The following is a 20,166-nucleotide window of genomic DNA, read 5'->3' on the forward strand; positions in this document are numbered from 1 at the left end:
ACAGATTCTGAGTGCTCCAGTTTTAATAAAACTCCCACATTTGGATTAATAGTAAGTAATGTCCGTTGTGTTGATTTTCTTTTTTTTAATGTTGAACAAACTTCTTCAAACTAGCATGGACAAAAATGATGGGACATTTAACCTAATATTTTGTTGCAGAAACATTAAGAGGAAACCACTTCAAACAAGTTATTTTCTGTAGCTCTCAGTGAGACTTCTGCAACAACCAACAGCTAGTTTGGCCCACTCTTCTAGAGTAAACTGCTCCAACTGTCTCAGATTTGAAGGGTACCTTCTTTAGACTGCATGTGCCAGCTCTTGTCATAGGTGTTTGCTAAGGTTCAAATTATGACTAATAAAAGGTCACTTCAGTCCAATGCCATGATTTTAGCCATTCTTGGATGCTTTTAACTGTGTGTTTTGGTTCATTATCCTGTTGTAGGACCCTCTGTCCGAGACAGAGCTTTCTGACAGTGGGAAGTACATTTTCTACCCAGAATTGCTTGATAGTCTTGAGATTTCATTCAGTGATTCAACTCTGTGACAGATGAAGAAGTTGGTTCTTTCTCTGAGGATGTGCTTGGCACGTAACGCGTAAGGAGGAGCCTACGCACGCCTTGACGTCACGCCGTCGGAGCATCGTGGAGATCCGGCGGCCATTACATCTGTTAGGACGGTTAGTCCTCTCTGCACTTTACAATTGTTACCGGATGCATCCCCTTTGCTACTGTCACTTGTTTGCAATAAATTTGTTTTAATCAAACAATACATCACTATGGGCATCTTTTGTCTTGACCCCTTGCGGGGAGCATTTTTTCCCTAGACACCGCTCTGCCCAGTGGAGGAATCTTGCTTTGTTGGTAGAGTTGTGCCTGGTTCTGTCCTTAAGGGGAACTTTTCCTGCTCATCTGTACACCATCCGAGGATCCTTTCTGACCGAGGGAATACGCCTACCTTTACCATCCTGATGATAGTATTTTGAGCTGTAGGATATCTACACTGCACATTTAATGTGCACATCTGGTTAGTGTGCATTTCTCACTTTAAGTCATCTCTATTGGGACTATTTATTTTTTATATTTTTTATTTTTAACATATTCTGATATATTTATATGCATTTTAGTTTAATTTTAGCGCTGCACTTTTGTATAAATGTTTTTGTGAGGATTATTATTGGTTATCCTATGTGCCCAGCTGCTATATTCGAAAAGCACTCACTTATTCTTTTCATTTGTAGATGAAGAAGTGCTGCCTCAACACATTACCAAGCCTCCTCCATTTTCTTTCCATTGCAAGCTTTGTTGTTTTGGTCTGCGAATACAGAATTGATGTGAATTGTCAAACAGCTCTAGATTTGTCTCATTTGTCTAAAGGACTTTCTCCCAGATGTATTGTGGCTTGTTAATGTCCATTTTTGCAAATTCCACTCTGCCTTTTTTATGATTTTCATTAAACATTGAAGTCCTCCTAGGTCTCCTTCCTTTTAGCTAACTGTTGCTCTATGCAACAGTGCTTCTCCTCAATATGAGGTGGATTATCCCTGGTGTGGCCATGTCAAGAGCAGCTGGCAACACTTCCATGGACCTTAGTCCATGGGAGATGGTCTTATAGTCTTAACATTTTACATTCTGGGTTACAAGTCTCTTTCTTATCTCTTATAAAAACTCTCATTTGCTTTATCTTGTTCATGTCCAGTGTGCACATGATGATATAAAACAGCAGTGACTACTTTTCTCATTTTAAATAGGCTGACTGACTGATCACAGTATTGAAGGCATGTGTGATACTATTTGCAGAAACAAATATAGTTTGAAATATCACTATGATCCAAATATTTTAATATTTTCTAGAGGTTCCATCAAATCTGTCCGGGCCATTTCAGAATATCTTCGTAAAATAAGCAATAATTTATCTATTTTCATACTTTCGTTACTTTACTCTATGACTTACCAAAGGCTTGCAAGTATACATGAGACAATTACTTATATTTCATCACTTTTCAGGAGGAATGAAGCTTTGTTAGGCCTCTTGCATCTGCTTTTTTGGACATAATTTCAGGCATTGGTTTTGTGCGTATTTATGCACTTATTCGAGTGTATTTGCACATTTGTGCGCACAATATATTCTTAGGGAAAATTATTCAATATTTATGCTCATATGCACATATTTGCACGCAAATGCGCGAACGTGGCATAAACTACTAACTAAAAATACAGAGTTTCCTATATTTTTTGTTTACTGAAAAATACACGGAGCTTCTTTACATGCCTGCGTGCAAAAGCACATTGTTTTATAATGGGCTATATTTTACCTCAGTAAACAAAAATGCTATACTAAGCGTTTTCAAGCTGCAGTGTGCAAGAGGCCTTACAGTGAGCTGTAAGGGTACCAACAAATCTGTCCACATCTGTAGATTGTTGTTTACATAGCAACACAGGTTAAAAAAAAAGACACATCTATCTAACAAATTAAAAAAAAAGAATAAACAGATAGAAAACATCCATATGCATACCCCTATACCTGCAGTTGATCCAGACCATGCAGGGGTGTCAAGCTGGCGGCCCCCCAGCTGTTGTGAAAAGTCCCATCTGCCTTTGGGAGTCATGCTTGTAAGTGTCAATCTTGCAATGTATCATGGGACTTGTAGTTTGGCAACAGCTGGAGGGCCGGCAGTTTGACATCCGTGCGAGGAAGTCAAAAAGGTATTGCTTCAATGAGTTATAGGGTACCAACATATTTATCCACATCTGTGTATTGCAGCTTATATAGTAAGATAGTCAGGCTGAAAAAGTCAGTCTATTTAGTTCAACCAGCAGAAAAAATGAATAAACAATTTCCATTTACAAAACACTATGCACACAGCTGATCCAGAGAGGAAAAAAAAAAAAGAAAGTATTGTCCAATGTGCTCAACTGAGTGGGGGATTCCTTTCTAAGGCAATCAGATAATCCGTGGATCTACTGTCTCTGATATTATTACCTATAAATGTTAATATCAAGTTCTATTTTGTGCATTTAGAAATGTATCCAGCTTTTTTTTTTTAAAACAACCAACTGGGCTGGTCAGAACTATTTCCTGGAAGAGCCTATTCAACATTTTCACTGCTCTTACTGTGAAGAAGCCTTTCTATAAGTGGATGTTAAACCTCCTTACCTCAAGAGTACCCCCTTGTCCTCTGTAATGACCTTAAAGATAATAATTCAACACTATGTTCACTCAATGGACCACGTATGTATTTGTACATGGTGATCATATCCCCCTTAATCTCCTCTTCTCAAGAGGGCATAAATTCAGTTCAGCTAATCTTTCCTCATAGCTAAAGTCCTCCCTTCCTCTTATCAGCTTGGTTGCCCTTCTCATTCCATAGATGTGGTCAGTTTTCTTTTTTCAGGCTGAGAATATTTTCAGCAAGTACAGAAAACCCTGAAAAGTTTGCCAAAATGCAGTGTCGATGCCAATTCCTGTAAGATTAAAAAAGAAAAAACAAATATCCTTCTCTTTTTTGTGCTTTCCATTTACCATGTAATGGAGATGAACAAAGGCAGTCATGCTTGGAGTCTAGCCTTTGTAACGACCATAGTTGCCCCCCTAGATATAATGTAGCTATGAAGGGAACATTCATGTAAAACTTGCAGGATTACCAGGTAAAAATAAAAGGAAAAAAGAAAATGAATGTAGCCTCTACGTCCAAGGACTGGTAAGCTGAAATATATTAAAGAGTAACTCCACTTTTGTTGAAAAAAAATATTCCTCTCTGGGTGATCTATACAGTGCTTTGAAAAAGTATTCATACCCCTTAAAATTTTCCACATTTTGTCATTTTACAACCAACAATGTAAATGTATTTTATTGGGATTTTATTTGATAGACCAACACAAAGTGGCACATAATTGTGAAATGGAAGAAAAATGATAACTAGTTTTAAAATTTTTTTAGAAATAAGTGAAAAGTGTGGCGTGCATTTGTATTCAGCCCCCCAGAGTCAATACTTTGTAGAACCATCTTTCGCTGCAATTACAGCTGCAAGTCTTTTTGGGGATGTCTCTACCAGCTTTGCACATCTAGAGAGGGACATGTTTGCTCATTCTTCTTTGCAAAATAGCTCAAGCTCTGTCAGATTGGATGGAGAGCTTCCGTGAACAGCAATTTTCAAGTTTTGCCACAGATTCTCAATTGGATTTAGGTCTGGACTTTGACTGGGCCATTCTAACCGGTACTTTTTAATAACATTCAGCCTGGCTTCACACTGCTGCAGTGCGGAATTCGCAGCGGTTTCTGTGCAAATTCCGCGCCGCATCAAAATCGCATTCCATTCATGCGAAGCGCTGCGGGTGTGCATGTTAACAACACCCCGAAATCGGTCCGCAGAATGCAGTGCGATGTGCAGAATCGGATTGCATGGGTGTGAATACCCATGCGATCCGATTCTAGTGCGGACCAAAAAAAGGGTCCTGCACCTTTTTGGTGCTGATGTGGTGCGATTTTGCACAGGAATGCGGTGTAGTTCCTGTGCGAATCACATGTGATATGCCACACTGCACAAGTGTGAACCCACGCTCAATTACAATGGGACTTGTGTTGCAATTGTATGCACTATATTGTTATTTTTTATTTGCTATTTTTTTCCCCATGAAAGTGGAGTTACCCTTTTGATGTTTTGGGTTTGTTTTGGGGATTAATTACATTTTATCATAGTGCTGGGGAGTAATCATAAAGTGTATATAGTTGTGCTGAAAAGTTTGCATACCCTGGCAGAAACTGTGAAATTATGGCATTGATATTGAAAATATGACTTTGTTTGCAAATATCAACTAGAAAATACAGGCTTTTAACAACAAAGGAGCAAACATGAAAGAGGAAACCAAGTGAAGAAAAGCCTAAGGGCTCATTTACACAAAAGTAAAAACCGCTAATTCATATGTATACAATGCATCTGCAAGCAGCACTACTGAAGCCTATAAGCCCATACACACAGTTGTGTCTTGCAGCATAACTTTGCCCTGCATTTGGCAGTGAAAAAACAAGTAGGACACACATACATCCAGAGCCGTCTATTCATCCGTAATTAATGATGTACAAATGTAAATGTTTGTGCAACATGTACATGCTTAGCAGCATAGAGCGGCGCTAATTGCACACTATTGATTTGACATGTCAGTCAAGTAATGGTTATCTAGCGGTTTGTAGACACTATCAGGTCTGCTCTTACAGCTAGGCCAGGGGTGGGCAAACTTTTTGACTTGAGGGCCGCAATGGGTTCATATATTGGACCCGGGGGCCGGACCAAGAGTAGATGAATGATGTGTATGTGTCATCCATAGTAAGTATAGTAATATTCCCCCATAGTAAGCATAGTAATTAATCCCCTATATAGTAATTCATCCCCCATAGTAATTCATCCCCCCTATAGTAATTCATCCCCCCTATAGTAATTCATCCCCCATAGTAATTCATCCCCCATATAGCAATTCATCCCCCATATAGCAATTCATCCCCCATATAGTAATTCATCCCCCCTATAGTAATTCATCCCCCCTATAGTAATTCATCCCCCCTATAGTAATTCATCCCCCATAGTAATTCATCCCCCTATAGTAATTCATCCCCCCTATAGTAATTCATCCCCCATATAGTAATTCATCCCCCCTATAGTAATTCATCCCCCCTATAGTAATTCATCCCCCCTATAGTAATTCATCCCCCCTATAGTAATTCATCCCCCATATAGTAATTCATCCCCCATATAGTAATTCATCCCCCCCATAGTAATTCATCCCCCCCATAGTAATTCATCCCCCCTATAGTAATTCATCCCCCCTATAGTAATTCATCCCCCATATAGTAATTCATCCCCCCTATAGTAATTCATCCCCCCTATAGTAATTCATCCCCCCTATAGTAATTCAATTCACTTACCTTTGCTCCGCACGTTCCTCTCGCCGTGTTCCCGCGCCGTTCCGGTCTTCAGGGCGGACTATGAGAGGAGCCTAGCTCCCCTCCCCTCATGTTCGTCGCGCTGCCCCGCCTACACACATCCTGACAGCCATCCTGACAGTAACGCTCCGCAGGCCGGATTAAAAGGTCCGCCGGGCCGTATACGGCCCACGGGCCGTAGTTTGCCATTGCTGAGCTAGGCCAATCAAATTCTACACATACAGAACTGATTCCTCCCAATGGCCATCAGGAGCAGACCTGATGAGGAACTGACTGCTTGTTTAGTGGCAGGATTGACATCCTTTGTTGTAAGGATGCAGGCAGCAAAACCGTCTGTATTCTAGCATCCAGCTGAGCAGCAATGGTGGCCAATAGAGCCCATTTACACTGTAATGCGTAGTACACACGAGCAGAAAATCAGACGAAAAATACCGCTTTTGAAGGGATCGTATGATAATCTGATCATTTGTACACAGTTTTCGAGAGCTGATCAGGACAGTTCATGTGCAATTATCAGAAGGGACAAACATGAAAGGTTTTCTCGTATGATACCAGGAGGAATGATTTTTGTTTAATCAGTACAGTATTCGTCTGATAAAAATCGGAAGACCAACACCACACATGTTCAGAAATGAAAGAATACATAACAATACAATAATACATTACAAAAGTTGTATTCTGTCGTATGAGAATTTTTGTAACTTTAGTAATCTCTTCATTTTCGATTTGAGACTAGCATGAAAAAACGGACGATCATTCGTCCAATATTCTCATCGTGTGTATGAGGCTTAAGGCTGTACGCATGTAAACACTGATAAAACTTTATATGAATACATCGTACACAGCACTGTAACTCAGGATCTTGCCGGCAGCTTCTACCAGCAAGATCCTACAGTTGCAAGAAAAAGTATGTGAACCCCTTGGGATTACATGGAGTTTTGCATGAATTGGGCATAAAATGTGCTCTGAACGTCATCTAAGTCACAACAATAGAAGAACACAGTCTGCTGAACATAATACTACACAAACATTAGATGTTGCCATGGTTTAATTGCACATAACATGTAAACATTCACGTTTACACGTGAACATTGACGTTCAGAGCACATTTTATGCCCAATTCATGCAAAACTCCACGTAATCCCAAGGGGTTCACATACTTTTTCTTGCAACTGTATGTAGAAAACTGCAGTTCTATATGAATGAGTCCCTATAGCCTAACTCCAGGCAAATTAGAAAGTACCCCCTGCAGTGGGGCTGTGATCACACTGCAAGGGTTTACAGCTCATTTTGTCTAGTGGAGAGGAGAAATTGTTTTATTTATCTCATCCACTGCTCCCCCATGATCAGGCGGTGGACTGACCTTCAGCATCTTCACATCCAAACCAGGGCTATGGACCCTGCTCTGGTCTTGATGACATCAGGACCCTAGACTGGTGGAGTATGGGGGTGCAGACACTGCAGGGACCAGTCTAGCTGCAAAGAGTGGAGGAGCTGGTAATTATATATTTTCTTTTTTTTGTTGTTCCCATGGACAAACTCAAGCAATTAACCCTTGAAGTGCAGGCATATACCCACTGGGTTAAAGGGATATTTTTTAATTTGTCTGGAGTGGGGCTTTAAGTTTCTTTTTTTTCTCAGATAGAAGACTACACAATATTCATATACAATATTTCACATTTATCTGACTATACAAATACGATATTTTTAAAATTTGATCTTTTCAATTCTCAATGTAATAAATAAATATGTACAAAGCCTCCAAACATTCCCTTTAAACAGGGCAGGCATGGACAAGAAATGATCCTGGTTGTATGGTTAGGAGATTAGCTGGTCTGTATAATAGTAGCCCTCCCAACTTCAGAAACTAAGACATTGTTGTAATTGGGGTTATTTATAACAGCATAAACAGCCCTGCAATTAGAAACTAAAGGTAGATTTTCATTTATAGTATAGTAATGCTTCCCATTACAATGACTAAAGTGCTTCAAAAAGGTGTGTCATTCCATAATGAAACCATGAGCAAATGTTTTCTTGTGATTATCAAACAATATAAAGAAAATACTGTGCTGATTCAGAATCATAATGCACTCCATTGTTATAACTTTAATACCCTGGACAGATGTCACACTCCTTGGTCACCATCATATGAAATTATGAGAAGGCAATCTGAAATATCAGGAACATACCATACTACAGTATATACCAAGTTCACTTCAATGCCACTGCTGGTTATTGTAAAACCTAAACTCCAGGCCAACAACTAAATACACATACAAGAGCCATTTTATCTGCCAAATGCTCTGCTTTCTTGTCCATCCAGTCTAGAGATTTACACAGCATTGATAGACAGCACAGTCCAGGGGATGACACCACTTTAAGTTTAGTTGACTTGCCTTTCACTTTATCTACTCCCATCCCTATTCTAAGCTTATTCTATCTACCCTGTAAAAGAAAAGATGCTTATACTTTCCCATTCTGAAGTTGCTGTGGTCCAGTCACATGATCGGGTCCTGGCACCAGCTTCAATGTAGAAGAACAGCCCACAACGGCTGCACCTTAGTAAGCCTATGGGTGACGTCATCGTCAAGACTCTGCAGCCGTTGTCAGCGATCTCTCCTCTACACTGAAACCGGCACCGGAAAGTTCATGTGACCAGACCTACTTCAGAATATGTAAGGCTATGTTCACACTAGCGTTGTGTGCAGGCGGCAGAGAGGCATTTGGGAAGCGTTTTTACCGCTTCTCATACGCCTCTAGCAATCCTGCACATTGCAGAACATGGTGCTGTTCTAATGGAAGCGGTAGCATCACGGCAAAACGGACACCTCTGGACGAGTCAGGAGGCGTTGAAGCCTCCTATTCTTGTCTATGGTGCCGCTCCGCAACCGCGCGGTTGCGACGCATTTGCGGAGCGGTAACACCATTTAAACTTCATTCTAGGAGTTTGTGGGGCGTTTTTAATGCTCGGCAAATGCCTAGCAACCGCCGCTAAACCGCGCATGCGGCATTTGCGGAGCGTTTGCCAAGCGTTAAAAAACACTCCGCAAACACCAGACCAACGCTTGCCAAACGCTATAGGGGCGTTTGGCAAGCGTTGGTAAAACAGCCAAGTGTGAACGAGCCCTAAAAGTCAGCATCTTTCCTTTTACCGGGTAGATAGAATAGGCTTAGAATGGGGGTGGGAGCAGAGTTAAGCTTAGTTAGATTCTGACTTGACTTCAACCTAAAAGCTGAACTCCATCCTTCCTTTTTTTCCTACACTTGTAGCAAGACGTCTCCTATGTTGAAAATAGTTACACTCAATTAACTGCAAACTTACATCTCCGCAATATAACCTCCAAATCTTCAGCAGCTATCTTGAGCCCATATTCATTTCCTGTCTGAAGACCTTCAATCAATCATCTCACCATTTGATCTGTTTTGTTGTTGCCCACCTCTCTCAGCTTTCTCTGCCATCAGTCATTTTATTCCCAAGCAATATATGAAAGAACATATCCCCAGCATTCCTTCAGATGTGCATGCTCTCTGGATAGTGCAGACTTTAGCTGTGCAATCTGTTGATTAGTTGCTTTATTACATATCAAGCAACTGATCAGCAGAATGCACAGTTTAAATCTGCAATACCCACCCAGTGGCCAGCAAAGATGAGCATGAACCTCTAAAGGGATGACAGGAATCGTTATTTCATATAATTTATTCCAGGTACTTATATAATGATCTTCAGCTTTAACACTTCAGCTTTAAAGTTAAAGTGATCCTAAAGGTTCATTTTTTTTTTTTTTTTTTTTTTAATACTAAATGCTCACTGGATGCGATTGACAATGGCTCTCGGCTGTGTCTCAGAGAGAAGGGAGAAACCCGGACAGCCGAGGCTCCCGTGTACATCACTGAATCGAGAGGGGGCTCAGATGAGTATAAGGAAGGGGCTGTAGGGGGAGCAGCACACAGAAGGTTTTTTACCTTCATGCATAGAATGCATGAAGGTAAGAAACCTTCAGTCTTTACAACCACTTTAAGTACATCTAAACCAAATCACTAAAAAGTCCTATAAGTTTTCAAACATTACTTTCTATCATTTTAAACCTGCAACCTGGTGATCCTGCCATGAAGTTAAAGTACTTCCTGCTATAGGTGACATCTGTCAATCATTGTCACCCACTCACATGCACCCCTGCTAGAGACTACAAGCAGCTATGTGTCAGGAATGGACTTGCCAGTAATGGTGGGACTCACCTGCCTTGTGGGCTGCAGTACCAGGGCTGGCCAGCGGGTGCTCCCAGCAATCAGAGACTCAACCCTGCAGCCAGCCAAACACCTGAAACTGCTTATGCAGGTGTATTTAAGTGATGGCCAGACCTGCAGTCTTTGCCTTGGTGTGTGTGTTTTTCCTGGGCCCTGTATCTTGTTCCTGCATCCCTGTTCCTGGCTCTGTCTGATTCGTTGCTGACCCTGCCTGATCCGGACCTCTGCTGACTTCTCCTGTTTTATCCCTGGCTTGTGACCCCGACCATTCTCTGCCTGACCCCCTGTACCTACCTGCCCGATTGTTATTGACCCGGCCTGCCCGACGACGCTTGCATTGTATGTATTGTTATCTGTGGGTGGTTTGGTTCGTTTGCACTGTGTTATGTTTTAGTATTGCACTGCGTTTATGTTTGTATTGTTAGTCTTTAATAAATTATATTGTTTATAACATATCTGAAGTCTGCGTTTCCCTGCGTCAGTCACATACCTCTGGTCATACCCTGGAGCCCTGACATTATGCCAAAAAGCATTTTGCAGGGATGGTCAAATGTGGTCAGGCATAGCCGAGGTCATCGTTGTGCCTATATTATGGAAAAAACTCATAATACCCTCTACAACAAACACTATTCTGGCAGAATGCCCAGGTGACATTGTCTAAACCACAGGAAGGACCAAGTACTGTAATCTCATCATCAGATTCATCACATGCCACTCTGTGTAAACATACACTCTGACAGGACTAGCTGGTTCACAATTCACACCACACCCTCCCTTCATGTACACTCACTGCAGAAAGACAATCCATGCACATCCTTCCCATTAACTGGAAGCTCCAACAGCTATGGACAGTCACCAGATACGGTTGAGCAAGGCAGTTTGCTTCTAGCGTTACAATCCTACATGGTATTGATGACATTATTGTATGTGGCTGGCTGCATGTGATTTACACAGTACTCAACATGTAGTAGTGCAAGTTACAGATAGCCAGCTACATAAATAAAATAAAAGATTATTTCAAACAAACTTTGCTAATATGCGCTGCCTGTCCAGTAGATTTATCTTCATACTGACCTGCAATTGTTCCAATTGTTCTCCTGAAAGGACTGTAGTTAAATCAATTTGTGGTTCTAAAGCCTAAACATGTTTTACCTTTTTACATTCCTTGCATTAAGGTAAAAAAATATTTAGGAATCAGTATCCCTCCTCACCCCCTCCTTTTACTAACCTTAGCCCTCATTCAATCCAGCACTGTGCCCGTCTGCAGCTCTTCTCTTCTCTAGCTTCCTGGTTTCATTGGCTTTGTTGAGGCAGTAGGAGCCATTGGCTCCCACTACTGTCAATCAAAGCCAGTGGCAAGTGAGTGGGGTGCGGGTCAAGTCCCACTGTCTGTGTCAATAGATGCAGGCAGCAGGGCTCAGGTGTCAGCCTACATGAGTACACTCACAGAAAGCAGCGTTCCATCAGGGCACTTGGTGGAGGAGAGGAGCCTGGAAAGCCGAGAGAGGAGGTTCGGGGCTGCTCAGTGCAATTCATTTGCACAGAGTAGGTAAATATAAACCTGTTTGTTAATAAAAAGAAGAAGCACAACCACTTTAATGACCAATAAAGCACAACTGAAGTCTTGGTTTCTATACTAGTTATGCAGTGAGGCTACACAACATGTAAAAACGTAACAGAATATTGCATTTTCTTTATTAAAGCTGCAGTCTCCTGTGTAAAAAAATTAAGTCAGCATTTACAAAAACTGTAGCTGCTGACTTTTAATAAACAGTCACTAACCTCACCCCAGCCATTTTCATCTCCTGTCATCTGTCTCCGGTACCAGCATGTTAACTGATTGCCCACTGAGCATGCGTGAGCCGCATTGCACATTGTGAATGGTCGCGCAGTCTTCTGCGATCTGTCCCAGAAGACTGCTGGGGAGACGGACTTCCGCTTCCAATTGCCTAGGCGGTCAGAGCGGAAGTGGGAATGGGTACCTGTCAAAATAAGATACCTGCCCCCCCTCCCCAAAAGTTCCATTTCTTAACCAGGAGTGGGGGAGGAAGCCTTAAAGCTAAACTTCCCCTTTTGGGTGGAGCTCTGCTTTAAGTTTAGCTTTTTTTTTTTTTTTAAATCAGCTCCAGGTTCAGTACTTACATTGAATAAGAAGTGTCCCCTGCAGCTGGTGGCTGCTGTTCGGTGAAATTTACATCTTCCCACAATACCCCTAACCTCTCCTCCAATACAATACTCCCACAGCTGTGATCTTTTGGTGTTGCAAGGGTTAATACAAGTAGATGGACCACTTGTCAAAAGTGACATCTGTGTCCATCCACCCACCACACCCAAATGAATGAAAGCTGTGCCTCCTCCATTCTTTCAGCGCTTTTCACTGTGGGAAGTGAAAGTATAGTTCTTAGGCTACACTCAGTTATAGATTTTAAATGTGTTTTCAGATCGGTAGAAATGCATTACAATCCATTTACCATTATTTCCTATGGGTCCTGTTCACATCTTTGAACTTGCATGGTTTGGGAAACATTCACACTGCATGCAACCGGTGATATCACCAGCACATGAGCTCTGAAAGAACGGCATACCTGTGCCGTCCCATCAGAGCCCTGTGCCGCGACCAAAACTCACGCACGCACCGGGAGTGACATCATCATGGCTTGACTAGTCAGACGGCTGGAGCAAGCAAACCCGGAAGGAAGACCAGGTGAAGATGGAAGCCCTATCAGCGGTGAGAGCATGGGTGATGAGCTGTGACCCTAGGTTCACATCTGTGCAGGTGGTGCCACTGCGGATCCACACGAAAATCTGCACAGAGAAATGCAGACCCGTGGGCGGGTGCTACTAGTTCTAATGGCACTCTGCCCGCACTGGAAAATGCAACTGTACTGGGAACCGAGGTTCCCGTGCAGGCTACGTTTTCCAAAGACATGCAGGGACTTCTTCCCTGTGTGTCACGGGCGCAGGAGTCCATTCAAATGAATGGGCTCTCGTGCCCGTGCAAAATGTGGCCCGCACGGCCGCATATATGTGAACCAGGGGTAAGTGCACACACAGCTGTTGCATCAGTTCAGGGATCGCTTCTCCTCTTTCTGCAGTGCTTTTGGGATGGATCAGAAGGAGAGAATTGCTCTGATCTGTCCCAGAAGCGCTGAGGAAAGAAAAGGGAGAACAGTGAAGATTTCAAATCCCCAGACTGCTGCAATACCTTCTTGGGCACTGACAGCTCATCACATCACGGAGGTAAGTACAGAGGGGTCCAGGATGGTGTACATTGTTAATTCACCTTTTCATTTTTTTCTGTAAAAGTGAACCAAAACTTTAATTGTGATATAAAACAAGCTGAAGTGAACCTATCACCTCCCAGCTGTACAGGAAGCTGCAGAAAGAACATGGGGAAACGCCATAGCATCCTAACCACTTTATGGCTGCAGGCTTTCTGTGTACTTTAACCCGATTCACACATATGTGGTGTGGGAAATGCAGCGATCCCAGCACATTTCCCACACTGCATTGCAATTGCACTGTGTTCTGCAATCTGCTGTGGGACCCAATACAAAGTTAAGGACACGGCATTTGCCTGCACCAGATCGCATGGTACAAAACGACCATGCGATCCATTTTCAGTGCGGCTCTAAAAAAAGGTGACTGCGTGTTTTTTGTGCTATGCGTTGCAATTTGAACCCATTCAAAATGAATGGGATCAAACTGCACCGCACTGAATGTGTATTGCACCGGAATGAGGTGTGGTTCTTGTGTGATTCACATGTCAGCTATAGTGTGAACTGGGGCTAAAGCACAACTAAACCCTCCTATCCATTCCAGCCAAGGAATCTGCAGTTGGCACGGTCCTGCACATGTGATGAGCTATGACACCAGCCATTGGATGGTATGACAGTTCAGCCGAGAGCAAAAGCCAATGTGACAGTTACATTCCCGACACGTTCAAGAAATATAACGGTTTTTTGAAAGTGTTAAATCGATGGCTTTAGATCCATTTACAGCATAACTAAAAACAAAACTTTTTTTTATTAGACCCCATTCACACTTCGCGTGTCGCAATTCCCAATTTTTTGGGGGCAATTTACGTGCGTTTCCGTGTATCGTACATAGGGTAGCCTGTTCATTTGTCGTGCCAAAGAAGCCTGTGCATCAGCTTGGACGATGCACTTCCCGTAATTTTTTTGAACATGCAGATTGCCACAATTTCCCTATTTTTGGCATGGCAACAATTGTGGCAAAATCGCACTGCGTTTGGGGTGCCATTAACTGCTTGCTGACTGGCTCACGTAGGAGTACGGCAGCAGAGCGGCTCTCCTGTGCCAGCTCACATATCTAGTACTTGATCCAGCACTTTCAGGTAGGGGGTGCACGCCGGCAATGCTGTGTTTAGTCACAGCACAAGCCGATAAGTGGGTGACGGCCAATGACGGACCACCGGCACCAGCTGATCGGCGAGGAGGAGGACAGGATAGAGCTCTGTCAATGTAAACAAAACAAAGCTCTGTCCCGTCGGCGGGGATGTGACAGGTTTTGTTGCCCTGCAAAGCAGAGAAAACCGGCACATCCCTTAGTGAAAGAAACACAAAGTACACCTATAAACACTGGTTGGGCACACATTAAACCCTTTGATCATCCTAGATGTTTAACCCCTTCCCAGCCAGTGTCATTAGTACAGGGGCAGTGTATACTTTTAGCACTGATCAGTGTATTAGTGTCACTGGTTCCCACAAAGTGTCAGTTAGTGTCAGATCGACATCCGTACTATTACGGTACCACCATAAATCCCTGCCATTACTAGTGTACAAAATTCAATAAATAATTCCAGAATATATCCCATAGTTTGTAGAAGTTATACCTTTCATGCAAACCAATCAATATACCCTTATTGGGAATTCTTTTTACCAAAGACATGTAGCAGAATACATACTGGCCTAAATTTATTTAAAATTTTTACTGGATATGTTTTATAGCAACACAGTGGCTAAATGGTTAGCACTTCCGCCTGGCAGTACTAGGGTCGCTGGTTCAAATCCCAACCATTGCGCCACCTGCCTGGAGTTTGCATGTTCTCCCTGTGCCTGCGTGGGTTTCCTCTGGGTACTCCAGTTTCCTCCCACACTCCTAAAACGTGATGGTAGATTAATTGGCTCCTGTCTAAATTGTCCCTAGTATGTGTATGTATGAATGTGAGTTAGGGACCTTAGATTGTACGCCCCTTGAGGGTTAGGGACTGATGTGAATGTACAATATATATGTGCAGTGCTGTGTAAATTGACGGCGCTATATAAGTACCTGAAATAAATAAAAAAAATAGCAGAAAGTAAACAATATTGGGTTTTTTTTGTACATTTTCAATAATTTTTTGCTTTTAGCACAAAATAAAATAATAAAACATATTGGTGATCAAATACCACCAAAAGAAAGCTCTATTTGTGTGAAAGCAATGATGTAAATTTTGTTTGCATACAGTGTTACATGACTGCGCAATTGTCAGTTAAAGTAGCACAGTGCTAAAAAGCAAATATTGGCCTGGCCAGGAAGAGGGTAAATCTTCCGGAGGGCAAGTGGTTAAGAATGAATGGCACCCAAAGGTGCATCACGTCACGATTTGGAAGTGCAGAAATGAATATACCAATTCTGCCCGCGATTCCAAACCACTAGGTGGGAATGGGCCCTAAGCTTTGGATAAAGTGTAGAAGATTAGAACACCTGTCAGTCTTTTTTGTTGTCTGTACCCCCCTTAGGGAGAGTCCCCCTCTCTAAATGTCCTGTTGACTGTGATCACTGGAAGAGTAAAAGAAAATCCCAAACCTTAGGTTGTCACCAGAAGAGGAATAGAGCAGAAATCTTTCTATGGGGACACCAGTTCGGGTGACAACCCTCACTTTCACTTCCTGTTTTGGTTATGTAACAGGAAGTGACGGGAAATCTCCCCAATGGGGACACAGATAAAAACCTGACCAGGATGATAACCCTCCCTTAGTTTATCCAACGTGAAAAGTTTAGCCTACAGTTCTACTCAATGGAAGTCTCCGTGTCCTGTGTATAGGGGCTGCCTAGGTGTGAAGCCACAGGTTGTGGTGTCACACACAGGCCTGAGCGGAGTGTCCGGGTACACAGTGGTGTCACAGCCCGGAGTGTTCACACATCCCCCTCACACTGCCTCCCATGTCTCTCACATACACACACAGGGTGATAGAAATGAGGAACACACACCTGCCGGTCACCACCGCCGCCCTCCGCTGTCTCCTCTCTCCACCTCTCGTGTCAGGAAGAGCCGGCGCTTCCGTACTGCCCAGCTGTGACACTGCTACGCTGCCATGGCAACAGCCCTGAGTGACACGAGGAGGAAGGCGGAGAGGCAAGGGGCGGTGCTAGCGCGCTGTAAACAAAACTAAACTTTATTGACAACGCGACTCGTCACCTGAGGGGAACTTCCGGCTGTGACTGGGCGTATGCCACACAAAACATGGCGGCCAGGATGTACGTTGTAGGCTTCTGTTTGGGTTCCGGGTTGGCCGTAGCGGATGGTTTAGGGTTGGGTTCGGTAGGTGTTGAGCAGAGGAGGCTCGCTGTGTGATGACACCGTAGAAGTTGGTTTTATTGAAGGGAGAGCTGTGCGGAGGTGATGCCATCGTCGTATGTCCTATATAGTGTGTTCATAGCTCACGTGACTTCTGTCCTGTCCACAGTCAGATGGAGTGGCAGTATCGGAGGGATAGACTATGACACTGCAGTTGGGGCTTCAATGGTCGCATTTTATGTAAAGTAGAACTATGGGCAATTTTTCATTCATTTTGGATCGAGTAATGGAGGATTATACCCCCCCTGTCAGGCTATGTTCTACCATCTGTGCCCCATTGTGGAGATCTCCCTTCACTTCCTGTCCCATAGCCACAGCAGGAGGTGAGAGGAAATCCCTGCAAATTAAAGGACTTCCCTGGGGTCACCAGAACTAGTGGAAGGTTTCCCCTCCATTACTTTTCTGGGGACAGCCCACTTTCAATGATAATGGTCAGGGCTGCTGATAAGGGGGTACCTCCGGCCCTCCTCTAGAGGGCCCATCAATTTACCAGGGGGGCTATGGCAGGTTTACCTTACATAAACGTTTGTGGTGACACAGAGGCACTTTTTAATTCTTGCCCCGCAACTCCTAGAGTGTTCAAATATTGCATATTTCCCTTGGGCCCCATCTTTTCATCAGAGGGGCCCAGGGAGTCTGTAACTGATCAGGAACTATTTTTTTTAAATTGCAGGGCGTAGGTGACCGGCACTGCATTTGACCAATACGAAGTTTAAAGGTCCGGCTTCCAGCTGGTGGAGAGACATGCATTGGATGAATGTCTGACTCCCTCAGTAACTCCTGAGGGCAGGACTGAAGCCCACTGTAATATGGGAGATTGTGGTGGCCAGGCAAAGTCAGTACAAACATAAAAATTGCCCAGTGGTAGAATCCCAAACAAACCAATAAGTAAATACAAGGTGCTTAAATGACAATAGTGCTAAAAGTAGCACATATACAATGCCATGAGACTGTATACAATAAAATTGTACAAAACAATATATATTTATATATATATATATATATATAAAAGTCCCAATAATTGTGCAAACATTTGAAAGTTCCCAAAAAAAACCCCAAAGAAATCCCCATCTGCATCCGGTGTGAATATTAAGTAATACAATAGTAAATCTTCTCATCCATAGCAATTCTCTGTGGGGAGGAGGGATATAATTGCCAGCCCATGGGGCATTATAGCACATGCACATTTTTGGGGACCCTTTGTGTAGTAGGGAGTTCATTCATTTATTTAAAGTAGTTTTTGGGAGAGGCAGCGCAGAAATTTGTATGTTTGCACTTACATTTGTTCACCAGTACACATTTGTGATTTTGCTAGCAGCCAGTCTAATTGATCAGTCCTCTGCGCAGGTTATACTCACACACAGTCGGTACAGTCTGGGATCGTGATCCAGGAGGCAGGAGCAGCAGGCTAGAGAGTGACAGCACACAAGCGCCCTTACCAGTAAGGAGTCCCCTACTATGTATACAAGAGTATCATCCATGGCTCGGAGTGCTTGAGTACATACACTCTGCAGTCATGGATGATAACACAGCCACAGCACCTCACTATGCTTTTGTAATCATCAGGATGATGACACAGTACAGGTTCTGTAGTGTGTGATCATGATGATGATCACATAAGTACAGTAAAATAATTGAGATTACTTTTATGCCTAATTTACACTTGTTTTTGGATGAATAGTAAAACCATACATCTTTGCTGTGCATTTTTACCTCCCTTCAGCCATTCCCCCTTATGCTGAAAAGGCATCAGAGTGGGAGTATGCATGCTGTGGCCATGATGCCTTTTGCGTGGCAAAAATCATCCCCACTGCTGCATTCAGCAGGTAGTACTGCTGTCTGACTTTAATCCATTCGACTGCTAGTGCTGGGGTTTTAAAGTGGAGCTCCACCCAAAAGGGAAAGTTCCTCTTTAATACATTGTCCCTCACTCCCCGTTAAGGATTGGCACCTTTGGGGAGCGGGTAGCCGAATCTGACAGGTATCTGTAGTATATTGTCTGTAATATATATAGAAGATATTGAAACACATACTGTTCATTCTGGACAGGCCAGTGACAAAACTACTTTACACATCAAAAGACTCTGTGCTATGTTAATTTTATGCAAGGTCACCTGGTATTTGGGGAATAGCCTGTTTATCTAATTAGACATTCCAAAGGGTACATTGTATATGTGATTTGACCATACAAGCAGTATTTACTGATGGTAATTAGACTCCAGGGGGTAATTCATGGGAAATGGTGACTTATTTATTTGGTAAACACTATAGTGACCACAATTGTTATTTAAGTTTTTTCATGTAAGATCAAAGTGGCCAATCAGAGTACTTGCCATTGTACTGAATGGGGAAAATGTGTATATTAAGACAGAAGACCAAGCACAAGTGAGGATACCTGGGACAGAGCACAAGTGAGGATACCTGGGACAGAGCACAAGTGAGGATACCTGGGACAGAGCACAAGTGAGGATACCTGGGAAAAAACACAGGTGAGGATACCTGGGACAGAACACAGGTCAGAATAAGTGTGACAGGGCACAGGTGATAGGACACAGAAAGAAAGGAGTTTTTCTTCCTGTCATTGATATGGGAGCGCAGGTATAGATCATAACTTACATTATTGCATGCATGGAAGCTACCTAGGTGCATATTATAGATTGGACATATGCTGGACAGTGTAGTATCTCTATGCTTGATATGAAGTATCTTGAATGGGACTTTGAGAGTTGTTCATCATTGTAATATTGACAAGTATTCAGCTGGATTTCTGTCATCTGCAACAAATATCTTTATCCGAATAAATGCATCTCTCTAGAAAAGGACTATTGGTTGCTGCGGGAATAGTATATATATAAATACACCCTGGTCGTCCGGAGAAGGGCTGGATTTCCATGTGTGATATGTTCATCTTGTATTATTCACAACTATTCATCTGGATTTATGCTGACTGGATGTCTCTCTGGAATATAACTGTTGTCATATATTAGAAGACAACAGTATCCGCTCCCACTTACGCTGTAATCGCCTAAGGCAATCGGAAACGGAAGTTGTGATTTCACACTCTTTCCAGTGATGTGGACAAAAATGACTTGTGCTGAATTCACCACTATTGCGTATTTGTAAGAACCATGCGTGCACCTCCACCAGTTGTGCTCTCACCTGATAGATATGACCAAACCGTTAAAGTGAGGTCATAAAGAGCCTGTGTTCCTTTTTGTTTGGACTTAGACTGGATGGGATTATTAATCTTCAGAGTTAGGGATCCCCTCATTTCCTTAAGACACTTCCTCCATTGGTATATATGCCATAAAGAGCAATGAAAACATAGTGCCTTGTCTTCTTTTAAAACATTTATTAAACACAAAGTATTGCACTCACATGTAAATGCTGATAAAATCGCTTTA

General features: G+C 42.7%; 2 protein-coding genes across 9 annotated transcripts in view; one reads left to right on the forward strand and one right to left on the reverse strand.

Moving 5' to 3' along the window:
• LOC149444315 (calcium-binding protein 39-like) overlaps positions 1-16,516 on the reverse strand; it is a 139,117-nt gene extending 122,601 nt beyond the window's left edge. The window contains exon 1 of the mRNA XM_089654674.1: positions 16,396-16,516. The gene's annotated coding sequence lies outside the window, so the exon portion shown is untranslated. The remainder of the gene's footprint in view (positions 1-16,395) is intronic.
• Positions 16,517-16,634: 118 nt separating this feature from the next.
• The window catches only part of LOC149444317 (histone-lysine N-methyltransferase SETDB2-like), a 71,498-nt gene continuing 67,966 nt past the window's right edge, over positions 16,635-20,166 (forward strand). For 3 of the 8 annotated variants that reach the window (XM_089654675.1, XM_089654682.1, XM_089654681.1), the window contains exon 1: positions 16,678-16,804. The gene's annotated coding sequence lies outside the window, so the exon portion shown is untranslated. The other 5 variants (XM_089654676.1, XM_089654680.1, XM_089654678.1 and 2 more) reach the window with 5 other exon arrangements.

This window comes from Staurois parvus, unplaced genomic scaffold, assembly GCF_062004578.1.
Source record: "Staurois parvus isolate SC_StPar_1 unplaced genomic scaffold, SC_StPar_1.0 ptg000789l, whole genome shotgun sequence".
In the NCBI taxonomy this organism is placed as follows: Eukaryota; Metazoa; Chordata; class Amphibia; order Anura; family Ranidae; genus Staurois; species Staurois parvus.